Source organism: Mesocricetus auratus, unplaced genomic scaffold, assembly GCF_017639785.1.
Source record: "Mesocricetus auratus isolate SY011 unplaced genomic scaffold, BCM_Maur_2.0 Super-Scaffold_15014, whole genome shotgun sequence".
In the NCBI taxonomy this organism is placed as follows: Eukaryota; Metazoa; Chordata; class Mammalia; order Rodentia; family Cricetidae; genus Mesocricetus; species Mesocricetus auratus.
This window is the reverse complement of record NW_024429186.1, coordinates 37,312,445-37,327,033: the sequence shown is the minus strand read 5'-3', so window position 1 is coordinate 37,327,033 and position 14,589 is coordinate 37,312,445. Positions and strand designations below refer to the sequence as shown.

The window sequence follows — 14,589 nt, the reverse complement described above, 5'->3', positions numbered from 1 at the left end:
CCAATCTTGGCTCAAAGGTGAAAACCAAGAAGAAGAGAAAGGGCAAGAGTAGTGTCTAGCCTAGGTTACCTCATGGGGCCAGTGCTCTGTTTAGAATCTGCCCGAAACAATGTGGATGGGCACACATCAAAGGTTGTATACTAATCACATGATGGAGCATTACCAACAGGTTAGGCTTTACCTTAAGTTCAGAGTTTCTGTGAGGTAAATAGAACAACGCTCTGTGGAATTCTTGAAGCTCTTGTGTTCACATTTTGGATCTGGTGCTCCTCCAAGCAGATTTGTTCCTCACAAAGGCAGTAACTTAAGATTCGCTGCTAGTTCAAGTTCATTGGCATTAAATGATTGTACTTAAAGCTGTAAAGAGAGAACAGCATCTTCACAAGTTCACACAGTGTATTGTAGGGTGAGCTATCAGGGAATGATGGTAGAAGGCACAGTAGGTGAACCTCAACTGCTAAACTAAAACTCCTGTTAGAGTATGTTGTATCGACCACATGGAAATACGCAGAACCTGCTTGTTAGTGGTGACTGTCACCTGGAACCACTTAGTTAATTTATCTGGTTTCCCACAGCCTTTGTGATTACAGGCTACCATCAAGGGATTTTATTTAAGTTAAGATGACCTTTAGTAGTTTTCCTGTTTGTGAAAGTAATACATAATCATAAAATTCCATCCTTTAAGAAATACATTATGGAGAAAGGGAAAAATCTCCCATAATTTTGAGCATAATTGCTGTTAGCATGCTTTTGCATATAGTCTTCAAATACTTTCAATGGATATGTTAACATTTTACTATTCATTTTCTTAATAATAGATGGGCTTGTGTGGTCTACATTGTTTCTCATATTTTCCCTCTTACTACATCATGGACATTATTATAGCAGGATTTTTTTTTCTAAGACAGTTTTCCTTTCTCATCTTTCTTCAGAGTCCCATGGTCCCATTGGGTGGTACATCGTCTAGAAAATAAAAAGAAGAGCTCTGGGTGGTGATTATTCCCCCTCTCTCTCCCCTTCCTTCCTCTCTGTAGGAGTTCTCTAAAAGAAAGGTTACTTAAAGACACTTTGAAAGGCACCAGTATTAGGTTTGTCCATGCTTTCCTATTGGCCAGTCATTACTTCTGATTGATATATTGATAGTGTGATGCATGGATCAATGACTTCAGAAAAAAAATAGTTCCCACTCTGTTGTTCTTTCCAGCAATAGGCTTGCGGAAGCTAGTGTGATGTAGGGGTGATGTTGCTGTCTTCTAGAAAGATGGGCTAGGTTGTCTACTTAGAGAAAAACCAAGCTCTGTAAAGGACAGAATCCCAACTCTTTAGATTGTTTTTCAAGGTTTTCTTGGCCCAATTCTCTAATATCAACTCCCAACACCCGATCCCATGTGGCCATGCTTCAGACATGTGTTCTTACTATTTGCCACCTCAGTGTCCTGACTGACTTTCCCTGTCTTGGGATGCTTTTTTCCCTTCTATTTGGTGAAGTTTGTATGCTCACAGCTCTGTGGTGAGATATCTCTTGACTCTCAGGCAGAACTCTTTGTCCTTGCTCTTGTCTGCTGTTGTGTGACTCTGATGTCATGTCGTATTTTACTTTACCTGCCTTAATTAATTAGTTAATTTTTGTTTTGTGGTACTGGATGTATACCACGGAACTGCATCCCAGCTCTCTGTTTTATTGTAGTGTAATACACACACAGTAAATTTCACAAAGCCTGATCAGGTTAAATTTCCACCTGGGCTACAGCCGTCAGAACATAGAAATGTGTTTTCCCCTTCTATTTCCAGAGCTGGCTCAATTAGTTCTCAAATAAATATGATTGATGAATGGTAATTTTGCTCACTCCATCCAGTATGGATTTCTTATAAAGGGTTTCTTTTTTTTTTTTCCTTTTACCAAACCAAACATGTCTTGTCATTGATTTCAGTTCTTAAGAGAAACAAACTAAATTACTGATTTCTCCAGTGGAAACATGAATAAAACACAGGTATATTTATTTTTCTATTCATTGATAAAGTTTGATATCTATTTGGTAAAGTTTTATTAGAAGATGTTAATCTCACTGGGTGATGGTGGAGCATGCCTTTACTCCCAGCACTCGGGAGGCAGAGGCAGGCGGATCTCTGTGAGTTTGAGACCAGTCTGGTCTACAAGAGCTAGTTCCAGGACAGCCTCCAAAGCCACAGATAAACCCTGTCTCAAAAAACCAAAAAAAAAAAAAAAGTTAACCTCAGGATGAGATACTACAAAGAAAAATATGGTTTATTGTTTATTCCTTACAGGAAAAAAATCAAGCATTTCCTTTCTTATATCCCTAAGTGTAGATTTAGATTTTTAAAAATGGAGTCATTCTATTCAGGTTTGCTTCTCCCACTAAGAATTGATGATACATTTTTTGTGAAAGGTACCTTTGCTTTCTTTGTTTTGTTTTGTTTTTGTTTTTTGTTTTTTTTTTGTTGTTGTTGTTTTACGAGACAGGGTTTCTCTGTATTGTTTTGGAGGCTGTCGTTCCAGCCTGGCCTCAAACTCACAGAGATCCGCCTGCCTCTGCCTCCCGAGTGCTGGGATTAAAGGCGTGCGCCACCACCTCCCTGCGCCTTTGCATTTTTTTTTAAATGTTGGGTAATACAGTCATCCCTGTAGTTTTCTATGTTAAGGGCTGCTCTCTCCACTGCTTTGTCTAGGAGGAGTGTATCAGCAAAGTCTTGCTTCATCAGAATAAGCCTTCTTGGTCCTTCAAGGGTACCTATGTATTTTTTTAAGCTAGAAAACAGAACATTTGCTCAGACTAATTTGGTTCAACAGATGGGCTTAGTGGTCTTCCTGGAAAGATGATCCCGAGATCCCTCTCTTTCGTTTGCATTAGGCTCCTAGTTCAGAAAGCTGGACTAGTTCCCTCTTCTGCATACAGAGTCTAGGTGGAGAGGTATAAACGGAAAGACTACCAATGGACCTAGATAGTCAGTCCCTTCTCAGCTTGCCCTAATATTTTTATACAGTTGTCTTTCTGTATTAATTAGTCAATTAACTAGTTCATTCATTCACATAATCTGTCATTATCGGTGTCTTTTATTTCCAGTGTGTTCTTTTCTCTTGGATATCAGATTAAAATTTCGTCAACCACTTTTACAAAGGCAGTTTTATTTCTTGTAAGTAATTGACTTAATTGAACAAGTATTTGTTTGTAATCTTCCCTGTGCTCAGCACTATCCAAGATCATAAACTATAATCTCTCTAGGAGGTAGCATGTTAGCCCATTGATTTAAATGATAGCTGATTTAAGTTCTTTGTGTGGTTGGTTTTATAGATTTTATTAGTAATTATGAAATGGAAGATTCAAATAAGCTCCCGCCCGCTGCTTGAAACAATATCTTATTAGTTCTTAATAGTAATTATATGAATACTTGTCACTAGTTAATCAATATTGCTTCAAGCATTTTCTGCATGTGTATGTGGGTGTGGTATGTATACATGTTTATGTGTTCACACTTGTTGATGTCAGATGTCTTCCTTGACTGTTGTCTACTTTGTTTATTGAGACAGGGTCTCTTGCTGAACCCAGAGAGCACTAATTCCAGCTAGTCTAGACAAGGGTACACCTGCGTGATAATATTACAGGTGGATACTATACTTCCTAGCCTTACATGGGTTCTGGAGATTGGATCTGGTCCTCATCCTTGAGCAGCAAGTATATTAACCATTGAGCAATCTCTCCAGCCTGCTGCAGGCCTTTAAAAAGACAACATCCTGGTTTTAAAAGGATATTGTAAGTACAGAAGACTTATTTAAGTACATATTATAGTTATTTTGTAGAAAAATGTGGAGGATTGTTGACAGGCTTGTGAGTAAAATATAATTGTTCAGATCTTAAATTGAGTACTCATACTTGGAAGCACACCTGCTATAATGTCAATTTTTGAACTAGGGCAAAGCAGATAAAAAACTAAGTATCTGTGCTTAGATCCTGGTTTTGGAGAGGCCATAGATCTGCTGCATGGAAACCTGTAGTAGCATTTGAAACTACTATGAGATCAAAGTATTTTTTAATTTATTTTATTATTTTAATTTTAAATAGCTTGCTTCACATATCAATCCCAGTTCCCTCTCCCTCCCCTCCTCTCACACCCCTCACCATCCCCCCCCATCCTCCCACCCTATTGCTACTTCCTTCCACATAGGAGATATCTAGAGTCTGTCATTTCACTCAGGGCAGGGTCCAGGCACTCCTCTAAGAGTCCAGGCTGAGAGAGCATCCCTCTTTGTGTTATGAACACATGAAGTCTGTTTGTATGCCAGGGATAAACACTGATCCACTGCCCAGGGCCGCATAGGTTGCCCAGGCTCCCTCACTGACTCTCACACTCAGGGGGTCTGGATCAGTCCCATGTTGGCCTCCCAGCTTTCGGTCTGGGGTCCAAGAGCTCCCCCTTGTTCAGATCAGCTGTCTCTGCTGGTTTTGCCAGCCCATTCTTTGCCGATTTGCTCATAGCTCCTCTCTCTCTGTCACTGAGTTCCATGGGGTCAGTTCAGTGTTTAACTGTGAGTGTTTGCCTCTGCTTCCATCAGTCACTGTATAAAAGGTTCTAAGATGGTTATAGACATCAAGTTCCTTATCAGGAATGTGCACTTAAGGTGGTCTCTCCACTATTGCTTAGCTTGCCAGTTGGTGTCATCCCTTTAGATCATTAGAGGTCTCACTGGTGCCAGATCTGTCTTCTAACCTATGATTCCCTCTTCCCCCTACTCTACCGCTCCACTCATCCTTCCTTTTCCCCCATGACCTACTCTCTCTTCCTCTTCTCCCCCTCTCTTCTTTCCAGCTCCCACCCCTCCCCCCAACCCCTCGCTGTGTTCCCAATCTGTTCAGAAGATCTTGCCTCATTCCTCTTCTCTGGGGTACCATGCATATCTCTCTTAGGTTCTTTTCTGTGGGAAGTGCAGACTGGCACTATCCTGATCCATGTCTAAAATCCATATATGAGTGAGTACGTACCATGTTTCTCTTTTTATGACTGGGTTACCTCACTCAGGATGGTTTCTTCTAGTATCATCCATTTACCTGCAAATTTCAAGATTCCATTGTTTTTTTCTGCTGAGTAATTCTCCATTGTGTAAATGTACCACACCACCCTGAATGCGCTCGTTCTAGTCTGATCTCAGAAGCTAAGCAGGGTTGGGCCTAGTTAGTACTTGGATGGGAGATCAAAGTATTTAATAGACAGTCCAATAAAAGGTAATGAGGCCCTGTGATAAGAAAGTATGTACTAAGTTACATTTACTTATCATCTGGAATGGAGAAAATTAAGGCCGTGCCTTCAGTTTTCATCCCATGAGGACATGGAAAAGATAGTAATTAGAATTAGATCCCTACCTGCCTAATATGTGGGGAACACTGATGGCTTGAGAGAATGCTTTCTAAGGAAGGACAAAAATTGAGAATCTGTGCTTGGATCATGGTTTTGGAGAGGCCATAGACCTTCCATAGTGGTGGAAGACCCTTTCCTCTTGTCTTCTGAGGGCTGTTTTCAAATCCTAAGTCTTACTCAGAAGTAACTTCTCAAAGTCAGAGAAAACCTAGATCTCTTGGTCTTCGCCTGTAAATCAATGGTTGACACTTTTTTTGTGTGTTCTCCTTTAGAGTTTTGCCCTTATTAGAGGGCAGAGAAAGAGTCTATGTCATTAATCACAGAGAACTGTTTACCACTATAATCTAGAGGGCACTTGCCCATGGCAGGCAGTAAAATTACCTTGGTTGTGTAAGCGTGGTTTGCTTAGACTGGCCCCAAATGTTTGGGAATTATTCAAGAGCTGTCTGAGACTGACCAATTAACTATTTTTTCACTGTTCTCTTCAGATTCACCTTTACACCTTCCAATCACATTGACAGGATTGGAGGTTCCAGAAATTGCAACATTACTGACTTCCAGCCATGTGACATAGGATTTCAGACGCCCAGTTAAATTTTAAGCCAGACATTTCTTTTCAATTCAGGTCACCTACAGGCCAGACAAAGCCAAGGTCATATGCTGAACCAATATAAGCATTCTGTTGGTTCCAGTAACTCTCCTGTTGTTCATAGCTTGAAATACTATACCATGGTTAATCATAAGTGTCAGCTGCTGTGTCCTTTTATTTATGAGCCCTTAATCAGGAGGACACAGCAAGAATCCCTGTTCATGAGGAGCTTTTCATGAGGCCCTTTTGGACACTCCTTCCTTTGTAATTGTGAAGTGGATTCGATGTTGACTTGTAAAATGTGTTGAATAGTATGTGTTAATCTTTCTGAAAGCAGCATTTTCTGTGCTGTAACTGTATGATCCATCTGTAATCTTTATGTTGCTATTACAGGGCAAACAACAAACAGCAACAATATATCACTAAGCCATTTCTTTCCAACCTATCTTTCTCTCCTCATCTTCGTCTTATAGATACATAGTTTTGTAAGAATTCAAAAGTTTTGTCTTTGTTCAAAGAGGGCCATAATTAGGAATTTAGATAGGATCATTTTATGAATAAATATTAGAGTAGAATTTGTAGTCAGATAATTTAGTGGCATTTGTAATTTAATATTTCTATATTTATAAGCTTCCTTCTCAGATTTATAGCACAAAAAGTCATGTCATTTGGTTTGGTTTGGTTTGTTGTTTTGAGGCAGTCAGACTGTTTCTAAACTTTAAATTCATGCTTATGTTTTAGAGCCAGCATTTTTGTGGGTTTCATTCCTGTGGACTTCTACTCTTCACTCGGTGATCCCATGTGAATCCTCCATCCCAGCCACACAGGCTTCATGTGGTTACCTGAACACAACATGCTTTTTCCCATCTTACTGGGTTACATAATGCTGTAACCCAGCCTTCCATTTTCCCTCGTTGCTTTCAAGACAGCCTGTCGGTGCTGCCTCCATCATTACATTTCCCCTTCGTTTTATACTCGAATGTCAGTGCTGCTCCATGCATCACCTATTTGCCCTGTTATTGAAGTACTCCATTCCAGCTTATTTTTTTAATCTTTTTTGTTGTTGTTGTTTTCACATTTCCTCGAACAAGCAACAAGTGGCATTCATACTGAGGACCAAGGTCATATTTTCCAAGTAGCATCCAAATGGTTGGCTTGGCACAAAATTGCATATTTCTCTTGTTTTCTCATCAATAGATGGGAAACATTAGTGTTTGATTTCTCAGAACTGCTCTGAGAAAGGGCAAAGGAACTGACAGTAAACTCTGAGTTCCCTTAAAAGTTGTTACTATTTTTTCCAAAAGGATTACCACGAGTGTTCAGTGACAGCTGTATGACACTGCAACCTGACTCTTTTACAGTATCCAAAAATGAAAATGGACAACCAACCACAGTCAAAGGTGATACGCTTAACCTTTGCCTCCAGTCTGTTTAACCAAGCCAAGATGAAGCAAGAGTGCTGGGAACTGAGGTTTTCTGAGTAATGTATTTGTTTAGGCTGCTTTCAGCTTCTTAACCTCTGCTTCCTCTCCATGGTATCCACCTTTTCAATGCTCTTTTTGTGTAGGATGGCATGTTAGCTGTTAGAATAATAGGAATCATGCCCATTGTGCCAGCAATAGTCTGTCCCAGTGGGATCACATTCACTGGACTGCTTACCAGCAGGAAGGAGCTCAAGGGAAAATGACTTGGGACATTAAACAAACAAGTCAGCTACGAGGCCTGTCTAGGCCCAAGGAGCAGAATTTCTGGATTTGTTTAAAGAATTAAACTTATGCACTACACTTTCCCCCTTTGCAGCACAGATAGAAATCTTTGCTAGAGGAACATTTCAACATCCCAGCTGCAAGTATAAGTTACAGTGGAAAACGTTTTTCAGTTTGGAAAGAGGCAGTTGCTATTCTGTAATGAAAGACAAGGATGACTAGGGGAAGATTGGCATTGCTTGATGAAGGGAGTAAAGTTACTGTTAGTCCTTGAAGTTAGGAACTCTCTGTTTTCATCTTATTGTTAGATTGGTCAAAAAATAAGTGTCCACTGTGTTGAGGACTGTTAAACATTATAAACATTACAGTAATAATAGAAGACACAGTTACTGCCCTGGAGGGAGTGAACATTGAATAGGCAACTGATATAGATTAGGGCCAGCAACAGAATGATGTAAGTCAGGTATAATCAAAGAGCCCCAGAAAAACTGCAGACCAGAAGGTAATGAATGAATCACTATGGGCTCTACTGCTACATAGCCGTAAGTTTCTTAGGTACCCTCCACAAGTCATATCTTTTTTTTTAAACAAGGTTGTTTGTGCCCTTTACCAAGTACAGTATTTACAACTGTGAACTTGGAACTTTGAGCCTCTTGCAAAACGGTAAGCAGAGTACGAATGAGATCCAACAGTGTGACAAAAGATGACTTTGGAGCACCGAATGCTCTGTAGCAGAAGGAGTCAGGGTGCTTAGTAGTGTGATTGTAATAGAGATGATGTCCTTTTTCAGCTTCGTAAAATAGGACGTTTGGTTGCAACTTCAAAGAAAAAACTATTCTAATTCGGTTTACTTCCCTTAATTTAAAAAACATAGAATTTAATTTCCCCTAAATCGTAGTATGTTTTCATTTTAATTTGCTCCACTTATTAGTTTATTCAGCACATAACTACTTTTGGCAAGCTTCTATCCCTTGTGCCCTGTGGATATGAGGATGGGGACCTGGGCCCTGTCTGGAAAAGGGGAAAACTAAGGTAAAGCACGTGCCTACAATTTTAACTTGTTAGAATATGTGTGCTTTCTGTAGTTAATTTTGAATAAAACTCATAATTTAGCTGGATTTACCACATCCTATTCATTACTCATCTGTTGATGTGCTCACTCATTCATTTTTCAAGTTAATAATTGCTAGAAGTTTAACCATGAGTCATCACTGACATCCCCTTCTCATTCACCTCAGATGAAACCATCAAGTTCTTCCAAATGTCTGTCTTCAGAATGTGCTGACTCTGTTTTCAACACTACCTAACTGGGCTCCCAGTTTTTGTTTGCTTTCCTCTTGCAGTAAGTTTCAAACTTGTTCACTGTGAAACACTATAAGAACTGCATTCAGATATACACTGGTGGTATTCATGTGTTACTGGGTATCTGTAAGTCTAAAACAAAACATTCATGTAATAACATATGACTTTACTCTATATGGTTCACTGTGATACTGTTTTAAGTTACATTTTCTTTTCTTTTTCATGCTTGACATGGTCGTCCAAGTCATTTCATGAACCAGTAATGGCTTGTCCTTTTCGTCATAGCAGCCTATCTGGTGGCTTTATATCAATCATTCCCTTGTCTGATGTCTTTCACTGACTTCCAGTTGCACTCATGATTCAGGGTAGAAGTTGGTACATCATCTATGACATCCTATGGTCCCCACTGCCTCACCTTTGCTCTTTCCTATGTCACAGCACTTCTACCTAGGTCCCTTACTTTTCACCGAGTAATCACTTTTTCTCTAGTTTTCACCTCCTCAACTCATATTACCCCTTTCAGAATTTTGGGTATAGATCACTCTGTTAAGAAAATTAGATTACCATTCATAATTTTTGTTTCTTATCTCTACTTTTTATTCACTGGGGATTTATGATTAAGTATTTCTTTTGTTTCAAGGTTTGTGGGATTTTTCTAAGTCACCCAGGCTGACTTTGAAGTTACAGCCCCAGCAGGCCTTGAGCCTCTGGAGTAGCTGATATTCCAGGCCTGTGTTTTGTTTCTCTATGCCTTTTTGAGTTTTATTGAGTATCTGTAGTTTCTGGGAGAATGCAGGTTTGGGAGAAACAAAGATGTCTCGATTATGTGATGTACCTGATGAAAGGTATCTAAAAGGCAAAATTGGTCATAGTTATATTCAAAAGGTCATTAGAGTGTTGTATAGCATAAAAACAATGTGTTCTTGAGTTAAAGATTCTAACTTGGGGAAGTTTTCCTTATTTACTCAAAATGTATACCCAAGGTGCTGAAGTATTGTTAAATGGCTATGAATAAAATCTCTATTGATTTGAAAAACATTTAAGACACTGATTTATACTTTTTAATGTTATTTCTCTATCATTATGTTGTTCAATGCTCAGAATATCAAGACATTCCATAATAAAACTAAATTTAAGCAATGTATATCTACAAATCCAGTCCTACAGAATGTACTAGAAGGAAAACTCCAACCTAAAGATGTTAACCACACCCAAGAAAACATGGGGAATGAATAATCTCAGATCAGAAAATCAAAAGAGGGTAAACACACAACACACACATACCTCATCATTACCACCACCATCACCACTGCTACTCACAACAAAATAACAAACACTGCTCATTGATACCTTCCAACATCAGTATTCTCCACTCCCCAATAAAAAGGCACAGACTAACAGAATGGATGTGAAAATAGGATCAATCCCTCTGGTGAATTCAAGAAACATATCTTAATATCAAGGATAAATAACACCTCTGGGTAAAAGGACAGAAAAATATTCTAAGCAAATGGATCTAAAAAGCAAGCTGATGCAGCCATTTTAATATCTAACAAAATAGACCTCCAACCAAAACTACTCAGAAGAATAGGGAATGGCACTACATACTCACTCATCAAAGGAAAAATCCACCAAAAGAACATTGGAGTTCTTAACATCTGTGCATCAAACACAAGGGCTCCCAGTATCTTTAAAAGCAACACTACTATAGCTCAAATCAAATACTGACCCTTATACACTGATAGTAGGAGACTTCAGTACCTGACTTTCACCAAACACAGGTCATCCAGACAAAAACTAAACAGAAATGCTGATGCTAACTTGTAAACCAAATGGATCTAACAGATATACACAGACATTTCACCCAAACATAAGAATATACCATCTTCTTGGTACCTCATGGAACTGTCTCCAAAATTGACCACATATTCGGACATAAATCAAGTCTTAACAGATACAAGAATATTGAAATAATACAATGCATTCTATCTGACTACCATGGATTAAAGCTGGATATTAACAACAGAAACCCAAAGCTTACAAACTCTTGGACGCTGAATAACTCACTACTGAATGAAAGATTGGTCAATAAAGAAATTAAAGACTTCTTAGTGTTGAATGAAAATGAATGCACAACATATCCAAACTTGTGGGACACAATAATGTAGTTCAAACAAGCAAGTTCATACCACTAAGTGCATAAATTTAAAAAAAAATCGGAGAGATCTCATACTAGTAATTTAACAGTATACCTGAAATCTCTACAACAAAAAAGAAGAGATCACACTCGAAGGAGTAGATGGCATGAAATAATCAAACTCTTGGGTAGAATCAATAAAATAGAAACAAACAAAAAAGCACAATACAATGAGCTAATGAAATAAAAAATTGGTTCTTTGAGAAAATCAGTAAGATTGACAAACCATTATCCAATTAACTAAAAGGCAGAGAGAGAAAGATACAGAGAGAGAGTATCCAAATGAACAAAATTAGAAATGAAAAGGGATACATAACAACAGATACTGAGGAAATTCAGAGAATCCTAAGAACATACTCTAAAATTCTATATTCCACCAAATGGAGAATTTTCAAAGAAATGGGTAATTTTCTTGATACATACCATTTACCAAATTTAAATCAAGATAAGATAAACAATTTAAACAGAACTATAACCCCTAGTGAAATAGAAGCAATCATTAAGTCTTCCAACAACAACAAAACAAAAAGAAGGGCCAGATGGTTTTCGTGCAGAATTCTACCAGACTTTCAAAGAGTTTAGTGCAGAATTCTACCAGACTTTCAAAGAAGAGTTAACACTGATATGCTGCAAATTATTCCACAAAATAGAAACAGAAGGAACATTGTCTAATATATTTTACAAAGCCACAGTTACGCTAATACCCAAACCACATAAAGATCCAGTAAAGAGAATTACAGACCATTCCCTTATGATAGATGTAAAAACTTTTCAATAAAATACCAAATCCAAAAACACACAAAAAAAGATCATTCACCATAATCAAATAGGCTTCATCCCAGAGATGTAGGGATGGTTTAATATACAAAAAAATCAATTAATGTAACTGGCAATATAAACAAACTGAAATAAAAAATAATCATTGTATAAGATGCAGAAAAGGCCTTTGACAAAGTCCAGCATTCCTTCATGATACTAGTCCTGAAGAGATCAGGGATACAAGGGACATCCTCACCATAATAAAAGCAGTTTACAGCAAGCCTATAGCTAACACCAACTTAAATGGAGAGAAACTAAAAACAGTTCCTCCAAAATCAGAAACAAGACAAGGTTGGCTGCCATCTTCATACCTTTTCAATATAGTACTTGAAGTCTTAACTAGAGCTGTAAGACAACTGAAGGAGATCAAGGGGATACAAATTGGTAAGGAAGAAGTCAAAGTATCTTGACTTGCAGATAATATAATAGTATACATAAGTGATCCTAAAATTTCACTGGGAAATTCCTATAGCTGATATGGAGTTTTTGCCATTTGCTCTTATTGCTTCACTGGCAATAGGTCTTAAAGGTGTATGTTCTTACTTTTCCTTCTCCTGATGCATACTTGATATTTGCTATCTTTACATATAGTTTTGTATCAAGTCTAAATCTTTTTCTTTAGACTAAAAGGGGAATTGTAGTGGGAGATCTACCAGATGCACCTGCAGTACTGACCACTACCGTTTGGGCATGGTCATAGGTGCATACAAGAGCGTGGGAATTTGGTCTGGGGTCAGGGACAGACTTGCTTGCTCTTGAGGTTACAGTCTGGTCATGGAGAGCATTGATCCTGGGTTATCGGTTTCTCATGTAAGTGATTTCTCCAAGAATAAAATTAACCTATATCATCCTAGTCCTGAGTGTCTTAATTTGAACAACCATACTTATAAACTCTTATACCAAAGTAGTTGGTTACAAATTTCATTCACAAAAATCAGTAGCCCTCCTATATGCAAATGAGAAATGGACTGGAAAGAAATCAAGGAAACAACACCATTCACAGTAGCCTCGGATAATATAGAATATCTTTTTTTAATATAGAATATCTTGTAGTGACTCTAACCAAGTATGTGAAAGATTTATATGATAAAAATTTTAAGACATTGAAAAAGGAAATTGAAGGAGATAGCAGAAAATGGAAAGATCTCTCATACTTATGGATCTATAGGATTAATATAGTAAAAATAGCCATCCTTTTTAAAGCAATCTACAGATTCAACACAATTCTTCACAGATCTTGAAAGAACAATTTTAGCTTCATATGGAAACAAAAAATCCAGTATAGCTAAAAACAATCCTGAACAATAAAAGAATTGTAAAAGGTATTACTATCCCCAATTTCAAGTTGCACTAAAGAGCTATAGTAATAAGAACATCATGGTATTGACATGAAAACATATACCTTGATCAATGGAGTCAAATTGAAGACTAAGACATAAGTCCACAGACCTATGGGCACCTGCATTTTTTATAAAGAAGACAGAAATTCCCACTGGTGCTGGTAAAACTGGATGACTAAATGTAAAAGAACCCAATAGATCTATACTTATTACCCTGCATAAAACTTAACTCCAAATGGATCAAAGACCTCAACATAAAACCATATACAATGAACTTGATAAAAGAGAAAGTGGGAATGGCCTTGAACTCATTACACAGGAAAAAAACTTTCTGAACAGAACACCATTAACACAAATTCTAAAATCAACAATTAACAAATAGGACCTCATGAAGCTGAAAAGCTTCTGCACAGCAAAAGACACCATCATTCGGACAAAGTGGCAGTCTACTAAATGAGAAAAGATTTTTACCAACTACACAATATATATATTAGATATCAAGAAAACAACCCAATTTAAAAATGGGGTACATATTTAAACATAATTCTTAAAAATAACCTCAAATGGCTGAGAAGTACGAAAAGAAATGTTCAACATCCTTAGCCATCAGGAAAATAGAAGTCAAAATTTTGAGATTGCATCTTACACCTGTCAGATGACTAAGATCAATAAAACAAGTAGCAGCTCATGCTGGCAAAGATGTGGAGTAAGGGGAACATTCATCTATTGCTGGTAGGAGTGCAAATTTGTACAGCCACTATGGAAATCAGTATGAAAGTTCCTCAGGAAGATGGGAACTGATCGAGCTCAAGGCCCAGCTGTACCACTCTTGGGCATATACCCAAATGACTGTACAGTATACTACAGAGACACTTCCTTAATAATGTTTGTTGCTGCTCTATTTATAATAGTCAGAAACTGGAAACAACATAGGTGTCCCTCAACAGAAGCATAGATAAAGAAAATGTGATGCATTTACACAATGAAGTATCATTTGACCATTAAAAAAATGACATCGTGAAAATTTTCAAGCAAATGGATGGAACTAGAAAAAAAATCATCCTGAGTGAGGTACCCAGACTCAGAAAGACAAATATGGTATGTATTCATTTAATGTTACTGTTAGCCATTAAGTCAGTGATTATCAAACTACAATCCATCGAACCATGGTAAGAGAATAGAGGGTACAGATAGGTCTCATTTGGAAAGGGAAATAGAATAGATAGTTATGGTTGGATGTGGTGGAGGCTAAACTAGGAGGATCAA

At 37.8% G+C, this 14,589-nt stretch overlaps 1 protein-coding gene and 1 non-coding gene across 5 annotated transcripts in view; one reads left to right on the top strand and one right to left on the bottom strand.

The window, feature by feature from the left end:
• Positions 1-14,589, top strand: part of Rad51b (RAD51 paralog B) — a 536,305-nt gene that overhangs the window by 281,480 nt on the left and 240,236 nt on the right. The gene's annotated exons all lie outside the window — the stretch shown is intronic.
• On the bottom strand, positions 2,618-2,745 carry LOC121139611. The gene has a single exon (XR_005876521.1).